The 12316-nt window shown below is 44.3% G+C and overlaps 1 protein-coding gene across 3 annotated transcripts in view; it reads left to right on the forward strand.

The window, feature by feature from the left end:
- The first annotated feature begins 271 nt into the window (after positions 1 to 271).
- FHL1 (four and a half LIM domains 1) overlaps positions 272 to 12316 on the forward strand; it is a 54698-nt gene continuing 42653 nt past the window's right edge. Inside the window, exon 1 of one of the 3 annotated variants that reach the window (XM_072955968.1) lies at positions 272 to 424. The gene's annotated coding sequence lies outside the window, so the exon portion shown is untranslated. Of the gene's footprint in view, positions 425 to 626; positions 646 to 1209; positions 1248 to 12316 lie in introns of those variants that run through there. The other 2 variants (XM_072955971.1, XM_072955970.1) reach the window with 2 other exon arrangements.

Below are 12316 nucleotides of genomic sequence, written 5' to 3' on the forward strand. Positions count from 1 at the left end.
GCGCCTTGCAGGCAGCGGGCTGCTCCCGAGGCGGGGGCACGTGGCCGCGCGGGGTGCGTGGCGCTCCCGCCCCGCCCCGCCCCACCCCGCCCCACCCCCGGCCGGGCCAGCTCCCGCGCGCGCGCTCGCGCCCCGCACCGCAGACCCCGCGGGCCGAGCCCGGGCTGGCGCGCGCCCCGCCCCGCCCCGGGCCAGCCGCGCCCGCCCCCGCGCGCGCGCGCCCTCCCTCCCCACCTCCCCCGCGCGCCCCTCCCCGCCTCCCCCGCGCGCCCCTCCCCTCACGCCCCTCCCGCGCCCTACATCCACCGCCCAGCGGAGGGGGCTCAGTCCGCAGCCGCCGCCGCCGCCGTCGCCGCCGCGCCTCGGCTCCGGTGCAGGCAGCTGCCGCCGCCGAGACAGCCCCGCGGGCGAGCATCCTCAAGCAGTAAGCCCGCTTTCTCTCCGCGTGTGCGTGCGTGTGTGCCTCCCGCCCGCCGGGCCCGCGTCCTGGGAGAACGGCTGCCCTCCTGCCCCGCCGCCCCGCCCGCCCGCCCGGCCTCCCGGGGCCGGTACCTGCGGCCTCGGGCCTCGGCCGCCTAGCCGGGGGTGGGGGCTGTGGGCGCACCGGGTTGCGGGACGGCCGACCGCGGGGTCCCCTCCCCTCCGGTGCGTGCCTCAGTCTCCCTCGGGCTTTCGCCGCCGGGGTGGCGGGCGGAGGGGACCGAGAGCGCCGGGAGGTGGGGGGAACGGGCAGGAGGAGGGGGGTCTCCCTGCTTTACTCTGCGGAATGTTGGGGAGTGGGGAGCGAGAGAAGGGAGGCCCTCGGTTTTCACGCCGAGGATGGCGGGCAGTGGGGGGGTGGGGCGAGGTGGGGGCACCTCTCCGTTTTCTCAGCGAGGATAGCTTGCGGGAGCGGATGAAGATGAAGTGGGGGGCTCCCCTCGGTTTTCCCTTCGAGGATGGCGGGGTTGGGGGAGGGAGGGAGGGAGGGGAGACCTGCCTCGGTTCGCACAACGGGGATGGCGGGGGTTGGGGATGGGAGGGAGTGGAGGTGAGGGGGCTCGCCACGGTTTTCTCGACGGGGATGCTGGTGGGGAGGGGTTCAGAGGAGTGGGGGTGGGGTTCAGAGGGAAGGAAGAGGAGGGGGAGGGCCCGCTGTGGCTCTTCTCTCTAAGGGGATGGTGAGGGGTTGGCGAATGGGGGTGGGGAGAGTGGGGGAGTTCAGCTCCAGCGCGGAACCTAGAGAAGCAGGAGGAAGATTCTATCACGTGAGTTAAGCCTTAGAAGGTGGATTTTTGAAACTGCAGGGTGTGACCTTTCGTCTCCAAAAGCATGAAATCCCTCCGAGGTGCCGTCTGTTCTAGGCTCTGGGAGAGAGGTTTCTGCTTTCGAAGTTTCTCTTTCTCTCCCATTCCTCGCGGCCTCTTAGGCATCCAGGACTAGGTAGAGGTTTGGAAATCAGCAAGAGAAGACTGTGTGTGGTTCGTATTCAGTGCTATATATATATATATATATATATACATATATATATATATATACACATACACACACTTTTTTTTTTGCATTTGGGACTGTACGAGTTTCTCAGGTTTGTTTTGCTTGCCCTTTACAATAAAAACCCTGTACCAGCGAGACCCCTTGGGAAAAGAAGAGAACAAGGTTTATTAAGGGGACTCCAGGTTTGGTTTTTGAATTTCCTGAAGTGCAAGTGATACGTCATTGTAGCATTTTGCTTGGCTTTCAGAAGAGGTAGAAATAGGATAAACGTATGTCTTTGCTGGAAGTCCCCTATATTCGTTTAAATTATTCCATCGGGATTATCTGAGCCCCCTTTGATTTGAATTTGGACTAGATCCAGTTTTCCTAATTGGAGCCATCATTTTGTAATTGCCTGTAATTCTTCCCTGGGTTATCAAATCTATGGCAAGCTTATAGAGCAGCAGGAATAATTTTTTTCCGTTATCTTGATTGAGACGGTTTTAATGTAAATTTTATGTTGTTCATTGGAAATGTGAACATTTGCAGAATAGCATAAGTTTAAATTATGAGCCCCCTTGGAATTTTTCAGAGCCTTTCCCTCCTCAGCTCATCTCCAGGAACACAACCCTCCCCATTCTTTACACTGAAGAAGCAAGGGCTTCTGGGATGGTAGCTTCGCCTTTGGAAACTCATGCGTATTTGCTTCAGAAGAATACCTATTGAAAAGGCTTAGGCCTTTAATGTGGTGAGGCTATACGTGCTTTCCTATTTTGGTTACATACAGTGCCATTCTAGCCTTACCTTTAGTCTCTAAAAGTGCTTATTTAACGTTTTTAATAGCAAATATAATCTTTATGCATCAGGAAATTGGTCAGGTCATGATTTGTGCAAACCACCTGCCAGTAAGTATACAGCCTAAGACTACCGTATAGATTCTGTAACCGTATATGGTCTTTGAAATTCTAAGCTACCGTTCCCGTATTGAATTTTTGGAGGAAAGGTTTTTTTTTACCTCCAAGTCTAGATTTTTGAGTGAAACTTAAAAAAAATTGTGTAAGATTTAAATTGGTAAAATTCTTCTTGTATGATACCAGTAAATTGAAGCTAATTTAATATGTATCAAACTAATGGACCACTTAAACAAGATAATTTATTTGTTTACTGGAAATGATAGGCTAGAAATGCTTTAAGTGGAAATAGAGATTTTGGTCTCAAAGATGGATGAGAATGTGTTTAAATAAACACTATTCTTTACACCATTTCTAATGTTAATGTGCTACTCATTGTATACACAAGCAAGGATCAAAAATGATAAATTAAAAATACGATTTAAGTCTGACTTTTTTTCTCTTATGAATAGAATGCTGGGAGTGGTGGAATCTTTACAGAGAAGCATGTGATGGTGGTGGGCTTTAAGTTTCTCTAGACAAAAGGAGTAAATGGAGTGTCATTTACCCAGCTTTTTGTTTGCCCTGTGGGACTGGAGGAGGGGAAAGAGATGAAGCAATTTCAAAAATTAACAAAAATCTGATCAGATAGCTTTCTAAACATTCTTAAAGATTTTTCTCATATCCATTTGAAAAGTAAATCAAGCCTCTGCCTACAAAATGGACCCTCACCTCTAAAGTTTTGACATTTAAAAAAATAAGCATTCATTGAAGGACAGCCGCTAACCATCTGAGGCTGAAGGATCCCTGTCTTCCTGCTTCCCACGTCCAGGTTCCCGTTTTCTCCTCTGGTGCCCGCAGATTTGGCTTTTATAACCTCGTGGGAGCAAAACAAATGTCTGTGCTTGCTTGAGCTTTAGGCCTTATCTATCTGCTGCTTTCCCCAAGTTTTGTCTACAAAATTCTTTGGTTAATTGAACTTTCCGGTTGTTTGGATTTGGAGTAAAAAGGAGTAGACTCTAATTGATTTCTCTTAAAAGATCTTTTCAGCTCCTTTTGGATGAGAGCAAAGAAAGGTTTATTTATTTATTTATTTTGTCAATGGAGTACTTAATTAAGCACAATATATGACCATTTATTTACTCAACCAACATTTACTGAGTTACCGCCTCAGTTGGAAGCTCTGCTAGGTGCAGGGTGCCCAGTGGGTAAGAAATGGCTCCTGCTTTCTGGTGTGGTTATTGAAGTGAACATACACAGTAAGTTTGTTGTGAATAATCAAGAGTTGTCCACGATCTTCTGGACTGGAACATAGCGCTTTGTGTGCAGTGAACATGCTTCACCCGTGCAGACAGGGGAGCCGGTTCTTCCTAGGGTATTAGTCACTGCATGAATTCCATCTCACCTTCCCAGCTAAGAGATACTTTGTCATTTTGGGTAATTACATAGTTTATAAGTCATCTTAAGGTCAGTGGGCTTTTAAAATTTTATGTAAAGTAAATAGGACGTAGCAGATTTCTTGATTTTAAAGTTCAGCATTTTGTATCACTATATAGAGTAGTGAAAAGGCACCCAGGCCAGCATTCCTTCCTGTGGCTTAAAGCAGTTTCTGACGGCAGATTGGGCCAAAATATTTGTCTTCCTGTGGTCAGCTTTGAATTATGGACACTAATGAATGATGGAGCCCAGAGGAGCGGATAACGCTAAATGGTAGGGTGAGGAAACCTTTGTCCTCCTGCAGGGCTGCCTCACGATACCTATGAGATTTCCCATCTGTGGATCGTGCTAGACCAGTGGTTTGTAACTGGGGCAGTTTTGCCCCCTAGGGGACATTGAAAAATGTCTAGAGATGTTTTTGGTTGTCACAGGTTGGGGTGTGGCCAGGTGATGTAATTTCCTCTACAAAACACAGTGAAATAACTTCAGGAGAGTAGACTGACAGTGTCTTGACATGACCTAGTAGTTGGCTGACTAGTCTTAAAAGTGACTAGTTTCTGAACATTGACCTGAATAATTAAAAGACCAATAAAAAATACCCTTCATGGTGCTTTCTCTGCGCCCGGTATTATACATGTTGCATAGTCTCTTCAATTTGTAAATGAGAAACCAGGCCCAGAGAGGTAAAGTAATTTGCCCTAGGTGTCACAGCTGGTCAAGGTTGGAAGGAGACACAAAAATTAGGTCTGTGTTACTCCTCAGAAGTTCAGCATGTCGTACTATCTCCCTTGTGACGCACTCCATTCAAAATCTTACTTAACAAAATTAAAATTACCACATGTCCTATACACCATTGAGCTTGCTGGAGAGTAATTAAAACCGTAAACGTTAAATTTGATCATACTTGGAGTAAGTGGCCAGGAGTAGGGGGAGAAAGGGAACTGACGTTACTTGAAGGCCCACTATAGCTCTAGAAAATACGTGAGTTGAATTTATACCTGTGAGGTCATTTGATCCTCATGGCATCTCTGCAAAGTGGTTATGGTGTGCGGCGCACAGTGAGGTTGGTGTGGGGTTGCTGAAGCGGGTGAGTTGGGGAGCCTTCTGCAGAGAGGTGAGTGGGACTGGTCCTGGGTGAAAAGTGGCTTCATAGGTAAGTTGTAGATGATGGATTGTATTTAGGTAGAGAATGGAGAGGTGAATTACTATACATTCCTCACCTGATAAGAATTGGGTTCACCATGGAGTTTGTTCTAGAGATCCGCCCTAACTGAGCCTGCGTTGTCATTTTGGAGAACTTTATTTTCTATCTTACTTGGAATTTTCAAACACTGGTCTGATGACAGTGAAGCTGGAAGTTCCCTAATTGTGTTTACATCCTTTCTGTGGCTTACCTTCTACCTTTTTTGGACTGTTGTATAGAACTTAGCAATGACAGCATTTAGTTTTGTAGTCTTTTTCTACATTTCTGCAATTTAAACATTTGTTTTTGCTGTAGAAGTTGTTTTTATAATAAACGTCATCAGATTCATCCTTGTGTTTTCCATATGGGGGTGTGTTTTGTTTTGACAGCTAAATATTTATTTTAACTTTTGATGTGTTGTATTTTAGAGCATAAAAAGAAGAAGAAGAAAAACCAGCCCAATAGCAATCAAACTTTGTCAGGCAAGCATTTTGTGTGTGTGTTGGTGGGGTAGAAGTTCCTCATGTTTCATTTCATTTACTTTAAATTGGAAAGGAATTTTCACCATGATTCTCAAGGTCCAGGATGCTGGGGGAAAAAAAGAAATGCTATTTAGATAAAATTTACGTTTTGATTTCCACATAGGACTGTGAGCCATAGATTCTAATTGTAATACTGATGTGCTGATTCCGACTGCAGCAGCCAGCCACTTGGGCCATCAACCACTGTGTGTGGACATGCATTGTGATGCTGCCCTGATTTTGTACCACCTTGCCATGATTTTAGAGTAGACTCAAGAAAGATCTGATAAAATTTGCAAGAATGCACTAATCCTTTTGAAAATCTGTTATTTTAATGATAAGAGAGGTACTTCTTCATTGTAGGGAAACTCGGGAAATACAGACAAGCCTGGAGAAGAAAATAAAAATTATTTATAATCCACTACCCAGAAATTAGCAACAGTGTTTTGTATTTCTTTTAAAAATGCAGTGATTTGTTTTAAATGGTGGATTCAGAGCCTATTGCAAAATCTCCAGCTTATAAGTGTAGTCTAAGTTTAAAAAACTTTTTTACCAGAAGATCTTATGAATTATTGTTGCATCTCTAGGTGGCAATTATGGTCACGAGGAATGAAGTGGGAGCTGCACCCAAGAGTAGAGAGTTAGAGAACCATCCCGTGGCCTCCTCATGTAACCTCCTTAAGATTCCTCCTCCTCCAACTTGAATAGTAGAATTTCAATGCTAGAAGGGGCTGTCCGGACCCACTCCCCCTTCAGTTTACAGAAGGGAAAATCGAGGCTCAAAGAGATCGAGCACCTGATCCAAGGTCACGTGATGTATTAATGTCAGAGTTCCAGTTTGAAGTTTTCGGTCCTCCATATGTAGGTAAGGTTTTATTTTCTAATTAAAAACTTCACAGCCAAGAAGTTTTTGTTGGCCTGTCTGTCAAAAGATCAAGTTATATGGTAAAAGTATGTTAACTATAAAAGGCCAACTTTTTCTTAATTTCAGAAAATGCTCAGAATAGTTATGTGCAGGTATTTATGATGTTATTTGCTTTACTGAAATCGAACATTTGTGGTGGGGAACCTCTTCTGATCTCTAGCCTTTAGTTTCATTTCTTCTAGCCGAAGAGGCAAGTTTAGGTACCAAGGTTTATCAAATATGCCTAAGGTCACAGACATGCAAAACGACTTGGTTAGAGTCTTTATGCATCCTAGCCTGGAAGGCCCCGGTCGGAGCTGTTGCTGCATGAAAGTATTTTCTCCCTTTCTATAGCGAGGTATCTGTTAAAATTGTGGGGAAGAAATTTTAAAGATTGCATTTGCTTCCAAACTTAGGAAATTAAATTGTAGCAAATGCTGGCACATGCTCATGTGCACTCACAGGCAGGGTTGTCGTTTTTTAATACAGCACTATTAAAAATAAGTTCCTCCACTTTACTCCCTTTCTTTCTTTGCCTTCTTTATTCTTTCTGTAGCTGTAGGGGGTCACTCTTTCTTCGTGTCTCTTTTGCCCATGTGTCTGTTTCATTCTTAGGGTAACTTTTTTTTTGGTCCATTGCGCTCTGCCCACTTTCCTTTTTCTGGGCTCTCAGAGTCATCATGTTCGTCTTCCCCTTCCCCGGTTTGCCAGTATTCCAGTTACCCCAACCCGGGCCAGGTCCGTTTTTCAGCCTGGGATAGGCAGGGAAGCTGCTCTCCAGAGCAGGGGTCGGGTGAGATCTGGTGTCACTTGATACAGAAATGTCACTGTTAGCATTGAATTAAACAAATACATCCAGAGATTACAGAGGCTGCGTGCGTACACATGTAAACCTGCGAACGCAGAATTGTCCCTTCTCTATGGCCAGGGCCCCAGCCAGTGCTAAAGCTACATGAAATAGCGAATATGGATACTCACTGCCAAGGGCTTACTATTTGAACAAATGAGAAAATTGTACCCTTGCCTAGGGGTGTGTTCTTAAATAGTTTTTGCTCCTGTTCCTCATTATTGCCTGCTAATGAGTATGTGCACTGTCAGCGAGCCGCCAGCTCTTCCCAGCTTCCTGTAGTACGTTGGATTCACTTCTGAACACGGCTTTCGTCTGTATTTAAACCAATGAGATTGCTTGCACTTCATTTTGGAACTACGGTAGGTACGAAATACACGGATAGAAGATACGTGTGTACTTTTTTTTTTAATGCAGTGAAACCTAGAAAAAGGAAAGAGCGATCAAAATCAGTCTTGATTGACGGTAGTCTGTTTTTTGTAGGATTTATATTTTATTTACCCACATAAAAACTCGGGATCTTACTATATTCGAGACAGAAAATGTTCCATAGTCATTCTAATCACAAGAATTTGAAAAATCCACAAAGTATCCACAAAGTTTTAAATGTACTTTTAATACTAAGGAAATGGTAACTGAGAATGTAGACGTTTTATCATCAAGGTTGTTTTGACAAGGATGGCACAAGACTAAATTTCTGTTACTCGATTGATTAACAAGTTTTGTTGCTCACTTTCAGTTTTAGAGTGCAGACGAAGCTGCTGGGTTCTGTCAGATGACAAATGTGTGATTTGTTCAGAAGACATTAAGGATTGGTTTTTCAGTGAATGTCTGCCACGTCGAGTATTATACTTTATTCTTGTTCGGGAAGCTAATTGCCAGCGCCTGCCTATAGACATAATCAGGCATCTGCACTTCCATGTGACCGGGCAAACTGAAGTAACAGGTGTTCCCCCCAGGTTTTATAGAGGCTAAGGAGTACACATAGGCACGAATTCTAAATTCCAAAAACATTGATATCACTAAGCCATAGTTGTGGATTTAGACATTTGAATTAACAACATTTTATGTTTTTTAATAGTTTCTAAGAAATACTCTGTAAATAATGGTAGTTTCAAATACTTGAAATGTTTTTTTTTAAAGTCCCCAGGAAGATGGCTTCTAGAAGCTAGGGAGTCACTTGAAGTTCCTTGTCAAGATTCTACATCTCCAGATGCCAACGTCAGTTCAGATTTTCAAATTCCAGGCCCTTCCCTTCTACGCCACAGGTGACAGAGTTTTCCAGTGTAGTAAGCACACCTAAGTACACCAAGGAAAGAAACAAAACAGCCAAACTACTAAGAGGTGAAAGTTGATACTTGCATCTACAGATAAAGCAGTTGGCCTTTGTTAGAGGAGCCACTTTTAAAATGTCAACTTTTCTTCCCAATTTATTAAGGAATAATTAACAGATATAATTGTATGTATTCAAAAGCCTGGTGATTTCATATGCATAGACATCTCATGGAATGATTATCAAGGTGATTTAATATCAAATTTATTGAGTGTCATCTACATACAGTAAACTGCATCCACTCAAGGCATACAATTTGATGAGTTTTGACGGATTTGTAGACCCATGAAACCACTGCCAGCATCAGGAGGTGGAGTATTTTTGTCACTCCCCCAGAAGTTTCCTCATGCTTCTTTTGCAATACATTCTTCCCCTGCCCCTGCCCCTGCCCCCGCCCCCGGGCAGCCCTGGTCTGCTTTTGTGTGAGAGCTGCTTTCTAACTTAGAGTGGAAAGTTTGTGACTTTCTCTATCCAAAGACCAGGTGTAAGTCTAAAACACAGTCTAAAATCATATTGTAGAGAGAGTCCGGGTTTGATTTCCTACAACTTCTTCCCCAGTATCTAAAGATGAGTCCTTAAGAATTTTGCCTGCAAGTAAACCACAGCCTCCTGACTGTATAGTCTCGTTACATAACTTGGATTGAAGGGAAATCACAGCCAAGAGAGAAACAATTTGCCGAGGAGGTAATTAGGCTTGTTTGTTTATTTTTAGAAGAGGTACTGGGATTGAACCCAGGACCTGGCGTATGCTAAGCATGCACTCTACCACTTGACTTATACCCTCCCCCACCCGAAACAATTCTGATAAAATAGAAAGGCGGTGTATGTTCTTCTGAAGAAGGAGATACAGTGAGATGTCACATCCCCCCAAGGACAGAACAAATAAAGTAATTTGAGCTCTGCTTCACACTTACTCATAAAGTTAAAATGAAAGGATGAGAAGAAATGTTTTGCACGTATAGATCTATACCTCCAGCTAGTGTATTTATATAATCATTCTTCAGGAATAATCCTATCCCTAGAGCCTTCCAAAAGATTTGAAACAGGTTTCAGAGGGAATTTTCAGTCGACAGAAGGTGTACCATCTTCATACACTTAGGTGCAAAGCCCGCTTTTAACCTGCCGAGTGTTGCTTTCCCATTGATGTATTCAGTTGAACAAATGATAAGGAAATTTAAGGGCTGTAGTATTGAGATGCAATTTGACCCTTCTTCACTCACCCTCTCAAAATAATTCATGTCACTGTCCATTTATATCTAGCTGGCTGTCCATCCCATTGCTGTCACTCTGTCCTGCTCTAGTCCCCACCTGCCACTCCTGATTTCTGCTGTTTCTGCCCTCTTCTGTCTTCCTTTCCCGGTTTTCTTCCTCCTCATCTTTTCTGTCTCCTGGTGCCGCTCCTCTTACACTGCTCTGCTTTCCCAAGACAAAGCTGTTTGTATAAACATCTCCAGACTGAGTCATCAGCAAACTAACTCCAACACGTCACATACCATATTGGAGGCTGTTTCTCTTACTTTTTGTTTTGTGATCCAATAATTTCCTCAGACTGCTTTTCAGTTTGGGGCCACACTGGAGGTTTGAGAGTTGTTGAAAGGTTGGTTTTCAGATAATCAAAGTTGAATATGTTATTGGTGGTCTTGGAAACCATAAATCATTAAAAAGAAAGGAATGATTTACATTACAGTGCACCTATGAAACTACCTTTCACAAAGCTGAAGCAATTAAAATTGTTTTGGGGTAAGGTGATTTATTGTTTCTTAGAATGTACTGTAAAATTTTTTTTTTAAAAAAACCTTCAACATTTGTCAAAATCTATTGATGCACAACACAGAGTGAACCATAATAGAAACTTTGGACATTATGTGATAATATCAGTGGTGGCTCATCACCTGTGAAGGTAAGTTACAATAATGTAAGATGTTAATGGTAGAGGAAACTGGGAAGAGGGTATTGTGCAGGTGTGTGGAAACTACTTTCTGCTCATTTGTTTTGTAAACTTCCCGCTGCTTTTAAAAAATCTATTAGTTAAAAATAAACTTTCATACATATGGGATTCAGAATACAATGACTATGTTAGGTACTTTTTATTATTAACTTGTAGATAAAAGTGCAGTATTCATTTTTAAGTACTAGTAAAGTAAGAGAAGTGCTTAGTCATGAGTCATATAACTTGTACCACTGGCCCCCTGAAAAGGGAAAGGATGAGCTGTCAGGAGAGCTGCCCAGTGCTGCTCACCACTGTCTGGTTGCACAAGAGTTGCTGGGCCGGTCAGTGTGAGCACTGGGTTGGGACTTTCTTTGTCTGCCACCATTGGGGCGTTGTGCCATCTTTGTGGTGGAATGGAGACACAGACTTGACAAATTCCCTGCCCTACAACCTAGTTAGCCCTCTTTTTGATCCTTGCATTTGTGGTATCAGTAGCAACAGTGACAATTGGTGAGCTCATGCCAACTCTTGGAGCCAGTATCCAGGTCAGAGTTTGATTGCTTTGGGCCAGAGGCTATCGCATGGCTTGTAGTAGCATAGACCTGACACCAGAACCTCTGGGCAGTTACTCAGCAGGGCTGGTGGATGGTAAACCCATGTGAAGAGATTAGGTCTTTTAAGGTCTTCTTGTAAATGGTTTCTGTATATTGGAACTGGGTGATTATGAGCAACTACAAATACATGCTGCTTTCTTGAGTTGGCTGTGAAAACAGAACATTCTATGTAGGCATTAGTAGGCGGGGGTGGGGATCAGGCCTGAGAGGGACGTAGAGACTGAAGGAGACAAGCTAGTGTGGGGATGATGTTAAAGTCATTGGAACAGAAGAAACTGCCAGAGCGTACAGAATTAGAACATAGATGAGGGCGGTCACTCAAGGAATGGGTGTCTGGGGACGTGGCTGTTCATGGAGTGTGTCTGTCAGGTCTGTGATTAGACCCAGGGTCAAAAACTTCGTATAGTTACCTGAAAAAATATCAGTAAAGAGGGAGTGAGTTACAGAGTTCACCTACTTAACTTAGTAAATTTTATTTTGTATATCGGAAGAAACGTTTTTGTGTATGGATTTGTTCTGTACATGCATTGTTATACTTGTTATTAGACAAGCTTTCACGTATTTTTTTCTTGAGTCACTGCTTGATTGGTTGACTGTACATGTGATCCTACCTCTATTGGAAGCAGGAGATTTTCACAGGGGGAAGAGGAACGGGGGAACAGAAATAACCTCTCCCTGAGTCCCAGTCCGTGATGGAGGCCGGGGATTCCAGTTAGGCTGCAGGATCACAGGTGCCTGTGGGCCAGTGGCGAACCAAACGGTGACACTGCCACTGCATTCCTGGTGGTCACCTTCACAACTGCCATCACGTTCTGCGAGCTGTCTTGATTGCACGGCAGTCATGTCTGTCATAGAGACGACTAAAGTAATGGTCTGACCACATCATCGTGTATTTGCACCACAGGTGTAGACAGGCTCGGCCGGTCAGTCTGGAGGCCTGGCTCAGTCCTGGTCCTCCCGACCAGGCTGCTGGAAATAGCTGGAAGGCCTGCGGAGGTGCCGTAGCGGTGGCAGGCAGGGCGGGTGTGTGACACCATCCTCGTGTCCCTCGCTGCTCACCCAGCTGCTGCTCGCTGCCCTTTGGCTCCTCTTTGTCCCCCTCCCCTCTGTCTCCCCTGTACCCTTAGTTCAGTTACTTGTGAATTTTCTGTTAAGGAACAAGGAAAGAGGGTCTCAGCACTAAAAAGCTGGGGGACCCTCGG

This window comes from Vicugna pacos, chromosome X (assembly GCF_048564905.1).
Source record: "Vicugna pacos chromosome X, VicPac4, whole genome shotgun sequence".
NCBI classification, from domain to species: domain Eukaryota; kingdom Metazoa; phylum Chordata; class Mammalia; order Artiodactyla; family Camelidae; genus Vicugna; species Vicugna pacos.